The 14,631-nt window shown below is 38.7% G+C and overlaps 1 protein-coding gene across 4 annotated transcripts in view; it reads left to right on the top strand.

Moving 5' to 3' along the window:
* ZFAND6 (zinc finger AN1-type containing 6) overlaps positions 1–14,631 on the top strand; it is a 58,738-nt gene that overhangs the window by 22,831 nt on the left and 21,276 nt on the right. For 2 of the 4 annotated variants that reach the window (XM_017509198.2, XM_017509199.2), the window contains exon 2: positions 4,130–4,292. The exons of the other annotated variants lie outside the window; for them this stretch is intronic. The gene's annotated coding sequence lies outside the window, so the exon portion shown is untranslated. The remainder of the gene's footprint in view (positions 1–4,129; positions 4,293–14,631) is intronic. 4 annotated transcript variants of the gene reach the window in all.

Raw genomic sequence — 14,631 nt, 5'->3', positions numbered from 1 at the left:
TGGTGAGATGGGGTTTTGTTCTTGTTGTCTAGTATGGTGCGATCTTGGATCACTGCAACCTCTGCCTCCCAGATTCAAGTGATTCTCTGGCTCAGCCTCCTGAGTAGTTGGAATTACAAGCCTGCCACCATGCCCGGCTCATTTTTGTGTTTTTAATAGAGATGGGGTTTTGCCATGTTAATGAGGCTGGTCTTGAACTTCTGACCTCAGGTGATCCACCCGCCTTGGCCTCCCAAAGTGCTGGGATTACAGGTGTGAGCCCAATAATGTTCTTTTAATGATTTTTTAATTTTCCTGTCCCGAATCCAAACCATAATCATGCATTGCATTTAGTTGCCACACCTCTTTATTCTTCTTTAATCAGGAATATTTCTTAAGCCTTTCTTTGTTTTTAGCGACATTGACATTTTTGAAGAGAGTGACAGACCATTTATTTGTAGAATCTCCCTCAATTCGAGTGTATCGGATGTGTCCTCGGGATAAAATTTAGGATATGTAGTTTTGGCAGGAATGTTACAACTGTTGTGTGTTTTTCGGTGCATCACATTAGGAGGCACATGTCCACTTGTTCCCTTATCAGTGATACTTACTTAGATCGTTAGGTTAATGTGATACCTGCTAGGTTCCTCTACTGAAGTTCGTATTTTTCCTTCTGTAATCATAATTTGTGGGGAGATACTATTAGACTCAGTATATACCAGTTCTCATCAAACTTTCATTCACAAAGAGCTTTAACATTCTTTGGTAACTTTGTCTGAATCAAGTTATTACTATGATGGTAATAATTCAGATATTTAATTGGGTTTAGATATTTAACCAGGTTTAGGTATTTAATTACACCAGCTCATACTATAGTAGGAACTTCTTTGAGCTGCTGGATTCCGTAGCATTATAAAATGCTTTGTGTTGAACAAGAATGTCTCCTCAGACTTGTATACACTTTCAGGTTCTGTACTCTGTACCACATGAGATGAGCCTGCTTTTTTGTCTCTGTAACTGCCCTTCAAAATGTGTTCTTTTTTGTCTTTTCAGTAGGTTACTTGCTTCAATTTCATATAGTCACTTCTAGTAAGAGATAGCTTTCCTGATTTTTTTTTTTCTTTTTTTTATGACGGAGCTCACTCTGTTGTCCAGACTAGAGGGCAGTGGCAGGATCTTGGCTCACTGCAACATCCGCCTCCCGGGTTCAAGCGATTCTCCTGCCTCTCAGCCTCCCGAGTAGCTGGGACTACAGGCATGTGCCACCATGCCCGGCTAACTTTCTGTATTTTTAGTAGAGACAGGGTTTCACTGTGTTAGCCAGGATGGTCTCAATATCCTGACCTTGTGATCTGCCCACCTCAGCCCCCCAGAGTGCTAGGATTACAGGCATGAGCCACCGCGCCCGGCCCTAAATCAGAAAGTTTTAATCAGTTCTACTGAAGCAAAGTTGGACTCTTGGAGGAATATTTTAACTTGTAATGATAGAATACCTTTCATAAAACTCTTATGAGATTTTGAAATATTTTAAAAATATTTACAGTATAAGTCAATTCTGCAGAAACAGTTATTTTGAATAAACCCTAAAACATCAGGTCGTCTTTTATAGCATAACAAATGTTAAATATCTCAGCATTAAATAGTTTTAAAATTAGCCTATGAAATTCGGAGTGTTTGGTTGCTATTTCTCATGGTGTTTTTGAGTTATGTTGCTAATATAAATAGTACATTTACTATGTTTGTGAAATCTTGAAAGTTTTTTCTAAAATTTATGATTAAGTTTTTTCTAAAATTGAGGCCAATATACATATTAGGCCAGTGTTTGTATAGGGGAAAAGTAGTTATCTCAGTATTCTAGGACGTTTTAATTAAAGTGTACATATTTTGGCTGAAGTTTACTTATAGTTGTATTTAAAAGTGCAGGTGAATAGGAAATGCATTGAAACATCTAAACCTAAAATCTATCTCAGTATTAGCATATAGCAGATACACGAATATCTGGTGCTATTATGTATTAAAGTTGATATATAATAATGGTGTTAGTTTTTTGTTTTTTTTTTTTAAATGGAGTCTCAATTTGTTGCCTAGGCTGGAGTGCAGTGGCACAATGTCGGCTCACTGCAACCTCCACTTTGAGGTTCAAGCGATCCTCCTGCCTCAGTCCCCCTAGTAGCTGGGATTACAGGTGCACACCAGCATGCTTGGCTAATTTTTGTGTTTTTAGCAGGTTTCGCCATGTTGGTCAGACTGGTCTCAAACTCCTGACCTCAGGCGATCCGCCCGCCTCAGCCTCCCAAAGTGCTGGAATTACAGGCGTGAGCTACTGTGCCCAGCCGGTGTTAGATTATTATCTTAAAATTAGATTGGATAAGGAAATGAGCGGTAAAACTCTGAAGAATAATATCTGTCTTTTTTTTTTTTTTTTTTTTTTTTGAGATGGAGTTTTGCTCTTGTTGCCCAGGATGGTGTAATGGCGCAATCTTGGCTCTCCGCAACCTCTGCCTCCCAGGTTCAAGCGATTCTTTTGCCACAGCCTCCCGAGTAGCTGGGATTACAAGCATACACCACCATGCCTGGCTGACTTTGTATTTTTAGTAGAGATGGGGTTTCTCCGTGTTGGCCAGGCTGGCCTTGAGCTCCCAACCTCAGGTGATCCGGCCGCCTCGGCCTTCCAAAGTGCTGGGATTACAGGAGTGAGCCAGCGTGCCTGGCATGTGTCAGATTTTTAAATGGCACTTCATTTTTATCTAGGAATATAAATTTTTTTAAAAAAATTAAATCTTTTGGCCCAGTGCGGTGGCTCATGCCTGTAATCCCAGCACTTTGGGAGGCTGAGGTAGGTGGATCACCTGAGATCAGGAGTTTGAGACCAGCCCTGCCAACATAATGAAACCCTGTCTCTACTAAAAATACAAAAATTAGCCAGGTGTTGGGGGTAGGTACCTATAGTGCCAGCTACTCTGGAGGCTGAGGCAGGAGAGTTGGTTAAACCCGGGAGGCAGAGGTTGTAGTAAGCCGAGATCGTGCCATTGCACTCCAGCCTGGGCAACAAGAATGAAATTCTGCCTCAAAGAAAAAAAAATTCAAATCTTTTAAATTAAAATCTTTATTTCTGTAGTGCAAATTGTCATTTGACTCCCTGCGTAATACATATTTGCTAATGGGAAGGAGAAATAAATATTTTTTATCTTTTAATTGTTGTTAGTTCCTAATATACAGACCTTCTATTTTTTTGGTATTTTGAAAGTTTAGGAGGATGAATTTGTTTTTTAAATGCGAATGAGGTTTTAATTTCTAGGCAAGACTTCTAATACTTGATTTAACCTGTAGCAATAATGGTACTGTAGAAATTTGAATCTGTCAAGTAATGTGCTGTAAACTATAGAAAATGTCAGCAACGCCGGGCGCGGTGGCTCAAACCTGTAATCCCAGCACTTTGGGAGGCCGAGGCGGGTGGATCACGAGGTCAAGAGATCGAGACCATCCTGGTCAACATGGTGAAACCCCGTCTCTACTAAAAATACAAAAAATTAGCTGGGCATGGTGGCGTGTGCCTGTAATCCCAGCTACTCAGGAGGCTGAGGCAGGAGAATCGCCTGAACCCAGGAGACGGAGGTTGCGGTGAGCCGAGATCGCGCCATTGCACTCCAGCCTGGGTAACAAGAGCGAAACTCCGTCTCAAAAAAAAAAAAAAAGAAAATGTCAGCAACATGGCTCCTCCTGCTGTCACAATAGGACTAAGGATCTCATTCTCCCTAATCGGGTGCCATGACATGGTTATACTTGGGACTAAAGGCACTCCACCGACTCTGTAAAAGCGTTCTTTAGTTGGTAGTTGTTTAATTAAATTGGCTAGACTTAAGGAAAACAGAAAAATTCCTGCTTTTGGTTACTTTGGATAAATTGATTGTATAAAGTAATCCTTACTCACCTAGTTTGTGGCCAGGTGTAGAAAATCTATGGGTTAGCTATATGCATATTGTTACATGAGTGTCAAATACCAATTGGAATGTTTTTATTTTTCAATTTTTCTTTAACAACACTTACTTACCTAGCTATAATAGTGAAAGCACTCCTTAAAATTTTAGTTGATTAAAATGTGCATAAATTTTGTATGTCTCAACTCTGTTTCATGTTAAATGTGTTACAGGAATGAATCTGAAGTCTGCTGCAGTAAAACACTGAAGGCTTTAAAATGTTTTCTTGCATAAAACTCAAAACTTTTAAGTAGCTGCTTATGAGGATAGGGAAGGCAGAAAGCTAATGTGTGTCTCAAGATACAGGACAGCTGTTTGCTCATCAACCTCAACTGTGTGAGTAGAGACTTAAGCCTGTAACCCTATGTAATTGGACATAGTAACTTAATTTTTTTTTTTTTTTATTTAAAATGCTTGAAGATACACTGAGTCATCATGATGAGATATTTTTAGGGTGTATTTTTTTCTGGTGGGTAGGATACTGAGGGTGGAGTGGGTGGTAGATTTTCATTTATATAATATTTTGTGTAATAACATTTATAACTAATCTTATTAATGGTCACGTATCTTTTTTCAGAATTATTCTAAGCATTGGAATCTGCATTACTAATTTTGTTATTGTGAAGCAAAAGATTGTAATTCTTTAGATTGCTGTGTGTTTTGCAGTTGATTTCAGCCATTTAAAGTTAATATTTTGACCAGACAAGCCTAAAAAGAAATTACTTGGGATTATGATGTTTGATATTAATATAGAAAATTGCCTCGGGAAATAATTTAAATTATAATTTTAAAAGTTAATATTTTTAAAAATAGCTTTATTTAATCAAAGCATATATCAAAACACAAGCACCCTTGTTCCCTAAATGCAATTGAAAGTTTTTTAAATTTGCCAATTTTATTTGTTAAAGTACTTTGACTAACTGAAAACCCTGTCAAAGAAAAAAAAATTCTCCTTTTCCTTTCTCTAAGTTATCATCTTAAGAATCTATGGCAGAGGGTGGTGCTTGTTTTTTTTCTACCCTCCTCCCCCCACTTTTTCTTTATGGATTTAGGAGTGAGATTCTTAATTGGATGTTTTTTCTCTCTCTTTAGAAGAATGCATTGTTTGTACAGATGGAGTGATTAAATTATAGAGCATTGTATTGAGCAAAATGATGAGTATGTAGACACTGACTTATAAAATCTTGTTAACTGTTCACTGAGGCATGGAGTAGAAGGAATGTTATGTGGTATAGTTGCACTAAAATGAAATTACTTTCTCTTTCATAACACAAATGTGTTGACTGAAGGAAAATAAAAGTGGAATCAGCGAATGAAAAACATTTTAAAAACATGTAAAGAATACACATTGAATATGGATTTTTTTTTTTTTTTTTTTTTTTTTTTTAAGACGGAGTCTCACTCTGTCACCTAGGCTGGAGTGCAGTGGCACAATCTCAGCTCACTGCAACCTCCGCCTCCCAGGTTCAAGGAATTCTCCTATTTCAGCCTTCTAAGTAGCTGGGTCTACTGGCATGTACCACCATGCCTGGCTAATTTTTGTATTTTAAGTAGAGGGGGGGTTTCACCATGTTGGCCAGGCTGGTCTCAAACTCCTGACCTCAAATGATCCACCTGGCTTGGCTTCCTGCCTCCCAAAATGCTGGGATTACAGGTGTGAGCCACCATGCCTGGCCGAATATGGATATTCTTAATGAAACTAGTCAAAGGATACATGGCAGAAATGGAGAGATACATGTTGCTGCATTCAAAACTAGTGAAAAACCCAAAGATTTCATTTTGCCCATTATTTTCTTTTCTATATTGGTCAATAGACATGTAACACTGTGTGTATCTACAGAGATTATCTAGTTCCTAATCTTTCAATAGTTCTAGAGAAGAAATATTTATAATCTTGTTTAATGATGACAAGCCTCACTTTAGTGCAGTGGGTCTGTAATACGAAATTTAATTCTTAATTTACAGCCATTTGGCATTTCCCTTGTAAAGCAAAGTTTTAATTTGATGCTGCTATTTTGTATACAGTACTTCATCACCCTTCCCTCCTCTTTTTTAATTAGTGTCAAAAATAAAGAAAATTCAAGGTGAGAGAAGGCTTTGGAACATACTAATGAAACTTTGATTTTTAAAATGAGATTAGGCAGAAAGAACACATAATAGGAAAGAGAGTTGCTTTTATCACTGTAGAGGGTTTAGGGGGAAATTGTATGATAGTAAATTGGTCCCAAATTTCTTTTTGTCTCTCTGAGATGATTCTCTGTGTTCTGTTCTATATTACTCTTCTCTCAAGGGGGTAAAATGCTTCAGAAGCTAATTAACTTTACTCAGAACGTACATGTAGGAATATGTGAACACCATATATCAAACTCTTCTACTTTATTCCCTCTGCCTTGCTCTACCCTTTACCTTACCACAGTAGTATAGGCTTCTCATTGATCCTGTACCCAATTCTATCATTTAGTTTTGCTTAGATTTGTTAAAGTATCTGAGCTTCTTTTATGGCTGTATAATGCAGCATGATTAAAATGAAGTTCCTGGGCCATGTAAGGCTATGTACCATGGTTATGTACACAGGCTATAGAGTCTGGCTTCTTGAGTTCAGATCCTAGCTGTCCCTCCTAACATCTCTGTGATACTGAGCTAATTACTTAAACCTTCCTGGGCTTCAGTTGTGTATTCTGTAAAATAGATACAGCAATAATTTGCTACCTGATGGGATATTGTGAGGTTGAGTGAATCATCACTGCTTGCAAACTTTATTATCATTACTAAACCCATTTGCTCTTTGAGAGGAGGAATACTAGGTAGCATATTATAAATGCTCGAAGTAGTAGATTTTAAGGCTTTAGGATTAAGAATTTGAACATCACAAAGTAGGGTATGTTCAAATAAGGTGTCATGAGAAACATCTCCGGAACAGTAAAATAGAAACCGTTACTCCCGGCTGGGTCACACCTGTAATTCCAGCACTTTGGGAGGCTAAGGGGGTCAGATCACGAGGTCAGGCGTTGAAGACCAGTTTGGCCAACATGGTGGAACCCCGTCTCCACTAAAGATACAAAAAATTAGCTGGGCACGGTGATGCATGCCTGTAATCCCAGCTGCTGGGACGCTGAGGCAGGAGAATCACTTGAACCCAGGGAGGTGGAGGTTGCAGTGAGCTGAGATCGTGCCATTGCACTCCAGGCTGGGCAATGGGGTGAGACTCCATCCCAAAAAAAAAAAAAAAATCTTTACTCCCCTGCCTTCCCGTTCCCAATCTGCTATATGCGTTACCCTTATTTCACATTCTCAGTAGCCACGTGTGGCTGATAGCTGCTAGATTGGACAACACTGTTCTAGATAGTTGTTTTTACTAGGTAGTGTATTTGCATTAAACATGACATTTATTGATGGCACAATTCTGTTTGTCTGGAACATGAAAGATTGGCTCTTGCATCTGATACAAATTCACAAATAAAGAGAAGAGGAAGCAAAAAACATTTCTTCCAGAACCTTGGTGAAGATTAGGTATATTTTCTCTGGGTTTTATGTAAAGTGATTTTTAAACAATTTAAAAAATTCATTATAGGGTAGTTATTTTTATTTTTTATTTTTATTTTTGAGATGAAGTTTCACTCTTGTTGCCGGGGCTGGAGTGTAGTGGCATGATTCTCCTGCCTCAGCCTCCCAAGTAGCCGGGTTTACAGGCATGCACCACCATGCCCAAGTAATTTTGTATTTTTAGTAGAGATAGGGTTTTACCATGTTGGTCAGGTTGGTCTCGAACTCCTGATCTCAGGCAATCCACCTACCGTGGCCTCCCAAAGTGTTGGGATTAAAAGTGTGTGCCCCCGTGCCCAGCCTGGTGGTTATTTTTAAATAAAGGTATTGACAGGTGAATCAAGCAGTGTTGCTAGCATTGAAGTCTGTCAGTGACTACTCGCATTAAAGTGAGCCGTCTGTTTATATGTGTTATGGCAATGAAAACTAATTTTTACACTTAGATGCTTGCAGAGTTTTTTCTAATGTAGAAGCACCTTTGAAGACTGGCAATGTTATGGGTGGTAGATTAATTTAGAGTCTTTCAGGAAGGACTAGGTTTCAGTTAGTGGCTTTATTGTGAGAGAAATTTATGTGTTTGAGTTAATTCCACTAAAGGTTAAGTCTAGATTTCAGCACTGATAATCATTTTTACTTTGTGCTTAGAAATAGTGTAGGTGTTAGGGGAGATACCAAAGGATAGGAACAAAGTATTAATGTTGTGTTCTAAAAGAAATCACTGTTCACTGGATTCTAATCAGGGACCAGAGCATATGGAAACAGACATGCATTTTAACTAAGGAAAGAAAAAAGGATTATTTAAAAAAATCATTGGAAAATCATTTGGAATTGAATTGCAAGTATGTAGCCTTGGTACTTTTTATGTGTGTGCTATTCTGTCTCTTCCCCACTCCCACCCATGACTTTAGATAGGTTCATTGGGTCAGTATTCATCCAGATCCAATTAGCTTGTCTGGAGGGTTTATCCATGGTACTAAAAGGGCAGCAAGAGCTGAGTTACAGTATACAGATTGTCTTAGAAGGGAATGTTAGCAGGGAGGCAGTGAATGGCATGTGTGACTTCAATTTCTTTAACTAATTAGGAGCATGTGTGAGAACGTTACCTCCCTCATACAGATTTGGTGAGGACTAAGTCAGATAATCTGTATAAAGTGCTTGGCCCCGGGCCTAGTACGTAATAATGAGTTGACATTTTCATTGAGTGCTTACTCGAATACACACCTAATTATATAGTTTTTCCTACCTGATTTTTTTAATTTAGGGAAAAAATTTGGAGAACTTAGTAGGATAAATTGGTGATTTGGGGATATACACTCAGAACATCTCAATTCAGTGTGGTAACTGCCTAACTGAATTTTAACTCTCATAACTGGCGGTCTAGATAGGCTCTAAAGTGTTCATGATACAGTATATCAACCCTACCTCAGATTGGCTTACTGTTGAACATTGTTGAATTTGCTCTTAATCAAGAACTTAGAGTGTCTGCATTTTTTTAGCCATTTGAACCCCTTTATTTAATTGAAAAACAAACTATTCTATTTGAAGCAGAGATTTGTAACCCATTCTCCCTTCTCAATCTGCTCTCTCCCTACCCTTTTCTTCTGCCCCAGCAACCCTTGAAAAATCAAAAGCACACTAAGAGGAATAAATTTTATAAAGGATTACCTAGATGATAAGCCTGAATGATAGGTTCATCATTATTAGTATTTTTTTTAAGAGATAGAGTCTTGCTCTGACACTCATGCAGGGGTGCAGTGGTGCGATCTCAGCTCACTGCAGTCTCAATTTCTCAAGCTCAAGCGATACTCCCACCTTAGCCTCCTGAGTAGCTCGGACCAGAGGTGTGCACCACCACACCCAGGTAATTTTTAGATTTTTTGTAGAGATGAGGATCTCACTATGTTGCCCAGGCTGGTCTTGAACTCCTCACCTCAAGCAGTCCTCTTGCCTTGGCCTCCCAGAATGTTGGGATTACACATGTGAGCCACTGCCCCTGGCCAGATTTTATTTTTATCTTTGGCTCCATAAAGACTGGCTATTAACTGAAGTTGGCCATGAGACTATTGATTTATATTAGAACTAACAACCTAGAAACTTATATTTTACTTTACAGTTATTATTGCCCATGTCATGTTGTGTTTTACTTGTAAATAAACTATAGATGAAATGCTCTTATATTATCTGGGGCAAGATTTCATGGTACTTTTCTGCAGTCATTGATTTTGTTTTTCCTAAGGAGTCATATTCTTCGCATTAGCTACCTGAAAGAATAGAGTCAAATGGATGGCTTCTAATTAGCAAATAGGCCCTTACGGACATACATTTCATTTATTGACAGTATTCCTAACTTTTTTTTAAACTATTTTTCCTTGGATTGACTATTTTTGCTTGCTTTTAATATTATCATACAGCATGCGTTTAAAAAATCACCTTGATTTCTTTTCAGATCAATTTAAAGTATATGAAAAAGAGTAGTATTTCGTGAGCAGCACTTGTGAAGCTTCCCTTTTCATTCTAAGGTGGTAGGATTCCCTGTTGCCTATGGGTTTAAGTTCAGACTCCTTAGCATGGATACACAGCTTTTGTGATGTGGCCTTATTCTGTGTCTAAGATTGTTTCCGACTGTCCTATATTCTAGGCACACAGAAGTCTTCCCGCTAGACCACATACTTGCTTTTAGAGTTATAAATACTGAGCATAAGCCTGTGGTAAATTTCTGTTGCCAGTTATCCAGAATAATTGATACATCATTTTATAAACTTTTGAGAGGAGGATATTAGAAACTATTCCATCGCACTTTTAATAAAAAAGCAGTATTATCTCAGGTGGACGTGAGGCCTACTCACAGATCTCCCAACAGGTGATTACTGTCTCTGTGGCAAGGAGGACTTTTATGAACCTGCCCATTGTGAGCTGTGGGTAAATAAGGAGTCTTGGATTTATGACTGCAGCTACTGTTAAATACCTGACAGTTTGCAGCTTTCTCTCTCATGATGAACTGTAGATAAGTGACTTAAATAAGCTACCCAATTCTGAAGTGAGCTTTATATTGCAACTTATGGGTTAAAAAAATATTTTCACAATCACTGTCCCATTTGACCCCTCAAAATCCTATGAGTTAGAAAAGACAGGCATCATAATACCTATCTTAGATGAAGTACTTTAGGGCCAACCATTTATCTAAGTAGAAAGTGGCAGAATCAACCCACTTGAAGATGAGTCAGTTCTTTTTTCTTTTTACTACATGTCTGTTTGTCCCGGTAGATGTAGCTGTTGTTTTGCAGTGATTTATAGTCATACTTCCATTGTTGATGCATTTCTTAGTCATCTCCACAAGGTGTGTTACATTTTAAGGGAAAGAAAATCAGCTTGTGAAATACCTTGCAATCATTTCTGGCATCAATTTTTGTACACTCTGTGAAGTGAGAGTGGTATATTCTAAAACTTTGTGGTTTTGGTGCTTCTTGGCATTTTGTGGTTTCGTGGCTAATGAAGTTGTAATTTTGGAGATGTGATGTTTGTGCAGATACACGAAAATCAGACGTTAATATTTCTGTTCATATACTTACATTGATCCTTGAGAGCAGAACTGTGTGTCCTAAATGTCTTTTATAGTACTTAATAGTTAGCGGAGTGGTAGGTATGACCAGTAAATTTGTCAAGATATACTTGAACAAAGAGCTATGACAAAAGAAAGTAAAACTGGCTTACAGTCACAGAATTTTGCTATGTCTTTCCTGATAATATTTCTAACCAAAATAGTTGTGAAATGATTTATTCATCCAGCATGTATCTGAGTACCTCCTATGTGCTTGGTATTAATTTAGAGCAGAAATTGGCCAACTATGACCCACTCACCAAATCCTTTCCAGTCACCCCTTATTATAAATGAAAGTTTTATTGAAACACAGCCATGCCTATTTGTTTGCTTTTTTACTATTAAGGCAGATTTGAGTAGTTGTGACAGACTGTATGGCCCACAAAGCCTAAAATGTTTACTATCTGGTACTCTAGAGAAAAAATTTGCCAGTCCTAATCTAGAGTGCTGGGAATATAACTCTGAAAAAACTAAATCATTTTTCTGTGTGTTAAATTTGGTTTTTTGCTCTCATGTCATAGGCTCTTTGTTCTTAGAAACTTACTATTTGCTTGTTATTCACATTTTAATTCATGTTGAAGGACAATGTTGATTATTAACAGTAACCGTCAGTTGTTTTCCTCCGAATTTGTGTATCTTTTTCCTCAGTAGCCCTTTTCCCTGAAATGGGAGACTGATTAAGAGCTATGTGCCCAAAATCTCTGCAATAAGATTTAATAAAAATAATTTGTTTTATTTTCTCTTTTTGGAATCTTACTCTGTCACCCAGCCTGGAGTACAGTGGTGTGATCTTGGCTCACTGCAACCTCCACCTCCTGGATTCAAGCACTTCTCCTGCCTCAGCCTCCTGAGTAGCCCAGATTTAGGCATGTGCCACCACGCCTGGCTAATTTTTGTATTTTTGGTAGAGACAGGGTTTTACCATGTTGACCAGGCTGGTCTCAGACTCCTGACCTCAATCTGCCTGCCTCGGCCTCCCAAAGTGCTGGGATTACAGGCGTGAGCCACGGTGCCCACAGGCATCTTTGTTTGGTACACAAATTATAGTCATAGGTAGCAGACTTTGCTGACAGACCTAGATCTCTTCTTAAACAGCAAATTCAATTTCTTTAAAAGGAGCCTTTCTAGTTTTTTGCCTTGTGATAAAGCCTTAGCTACTAGTGGTGGTGTGCAGGTAAGGTGGCAGGGCAGCTTCGTTGATATATTCAATCAATATTGAATGCCTGCCATTTACCAAGCATTAGTCAAAGCAACAGTGAGCAAAATCGACAAAATCCCTGCCATTACAGAGGTAACATTTTAGCATAGGGAAGACACAATATAAAATTAAGATTAGGATAAGGACATTTAAGAAAAATAAAATGGGAATTGATGCTGGGGACAATTTAAAATAGGGTGGCAAGGGAAAAAGGTAACATCTGAGCAGAGACCTGAAGGAGGTGAAGAACCTAGTTATAAGGATTTCTGGAAAGTAGAAGGAATAGCAAGTACAAAGTCCTCAGACAGGAAAATACCTGTCATACCTGGCAGTGTGTATGGTAGGAAGAGGTGTCAAAGAGAGGAAGTCATATAATGGGGGACCAGATCATGAAGAGCCTTTAAGTCATGGTAAATAATTTGGCTTCTAATGCTTTTTAAGTTGGGAAGCCACTGGAGGATTTTGATTAAACAAGCAGTGTGATTGGTTTAGATTTTAACAGGATCACTGGCTGCTATGTTGAAAATGAACTATATGAGGGGCAAGAAGCAGGGAGGCATATGTACTAGAAACTGTTATCAATTGCTGCATAAGAAATTAACCCAAAATTCATTGGCTTAAACAACAGATATTTATTATCTCACGCAGTTTCTGTTGGGAATATAGAAGTGCCTCAGCTGTATGGTTTTGGCTCAGGGTGTTTCACAAGGTTGCAGTTCACATGTCAGCCAAGGCTGCAGTCATCCGAAGACTTGATCAGGGCTAGAGAAGATCAGCTTCCTGGCTCACTCATATAGCTGTTGGCCAGAGACCTCAGCTACTCATCACATGAGCCTTTCTTCATGACATTGCTGTGATGAGCTTCTCCAGAGTGAGTTACCAAGACAGAAAGCAAAGCAGAAAAAACAGTGTCTCTTACGACCTAGACTTGGAAGGCATGCCATTACTTCCATGGTATTTTGTTGATCTCCCAGACCAACAGTGATACAATGCAGGAAGATACTGCATGAGGCCTGACTACCAGGAAGCTCAGGGAATTGGGGCAGCCCACCTTGGAGGCTGGCAACAAACAAAATGAGATTTAAAAATAAGATACACCATATATAGTAGATTTTAAACAAATACCTAGAAATATCTAAAAGATATGCAAGACCTCGTCACAGAACACTATAAAACATTATTATGAACCTAAAGGAGAACTAAATAAACTGAGAGAAAGAAAGTAGTATTGGCACGTTTATAGATTCAACACAATTCCAGTCAAAATCCCCTCCCCTCCCCTCGGCCTCCCAAAGCGCTGGGATTACAGGGATGAGCGGCGGTGCAGGACCGGGAGTACTGAATTTTCAGTCTGAGGTTGGTGGAGTCACAGGTGGGAATGCCAATAAGAAGTTTTCTAGAATCTATCGTCAGATGCAAACAATACAGTGGCCTCTTGGTGAGGTTTATCATTCCAGTATAAATTTATAGCAATAACAGGGTAAGTATATAGGAATATATTATATTGCTATAAGGAAATTTTTCTCATACGTTTCTTAAAAAGTTTTCTTATAAGTGGGAAGGGCTCATCTTACCACTCTGCTACGGTACTAGTTCAGAGTTCAACGTGCGTTCTTATTTAACTAGACGTGTATTTTTTTTCTTCTCTTGAAATTAATAGTGAAGATCCCAAATTGAAAAGGCCAAAGATTGCTTATAAGAGCAGTCAGTTAGCTAAAATTGAAGGTGGTCTTGAATTGGAGAGTGCAGGCTCTGCCTAATAGGGCCTTAGCTGATGAGTTTTAATTTGGGGAACATGAGTGCGGTATTGTCAGATCTTCCTGTTTTTCAACAGAAGAAATCTGGAAAAAACTGCTATACAGGCTAGGTGTGTTGACACACCTGTAATCCCAGCACTTTGGGAGGCTGAGGCAGGTGGATCACCTGAGGTCAGGGGTTCGAGACCACCCTGGCCAACTTGGTGAAACCCTGTCTCTTCTAAAAAGACAAAACTTAGCTGGGCATGGTGGCACATGCCTGTATTCCCAGCTACATGGGAGGCTGAGGCAGGAGAATCACTTGAACCTGGGAGGCAGAAATTGCAATGAGCCGAGATCATGCACTTCATCCTAGGTAACAAGAATGAAACTCAGTCTCAAAACAAAACAAAACAAAACAAAAAACTGCTATGCAGAGAAACTACAAAGCACAGTCTGTACAGTAGTCCAAAATCTCCATACGTTTATCAGAGTGAATAGCATTCATCCCAAGTGTTTTGTATCAAGTTATACTTTCTGATCTGTTGGCTTTATGATCATTCCTGGATTTTTTTTTTTTTTTTGAGACAGAGTTTCACC

The sequence above is a fragment of the Cebus imitator genome, unplaced genomic scaffold (genome assembly GCF_001604975.1).
Source record: "Cebus imitator isolate Cc_AM_T3 unplaced genomic scaffold, Cebus_imitator-1.0 Scaffold410, whole genome shotgun sequence".
Classification (NCBI taxonomy): domain Eukaryota; kingdom Metazoa; phylum Chordata; class Mammalia; order Primates; family Cebidae; genus Cebus; species Cebus imitator.
Note: the sequence above shows the minus strand (reverse complement) of the source record. Positions and strands in the feature narration are given on the sequence as shown.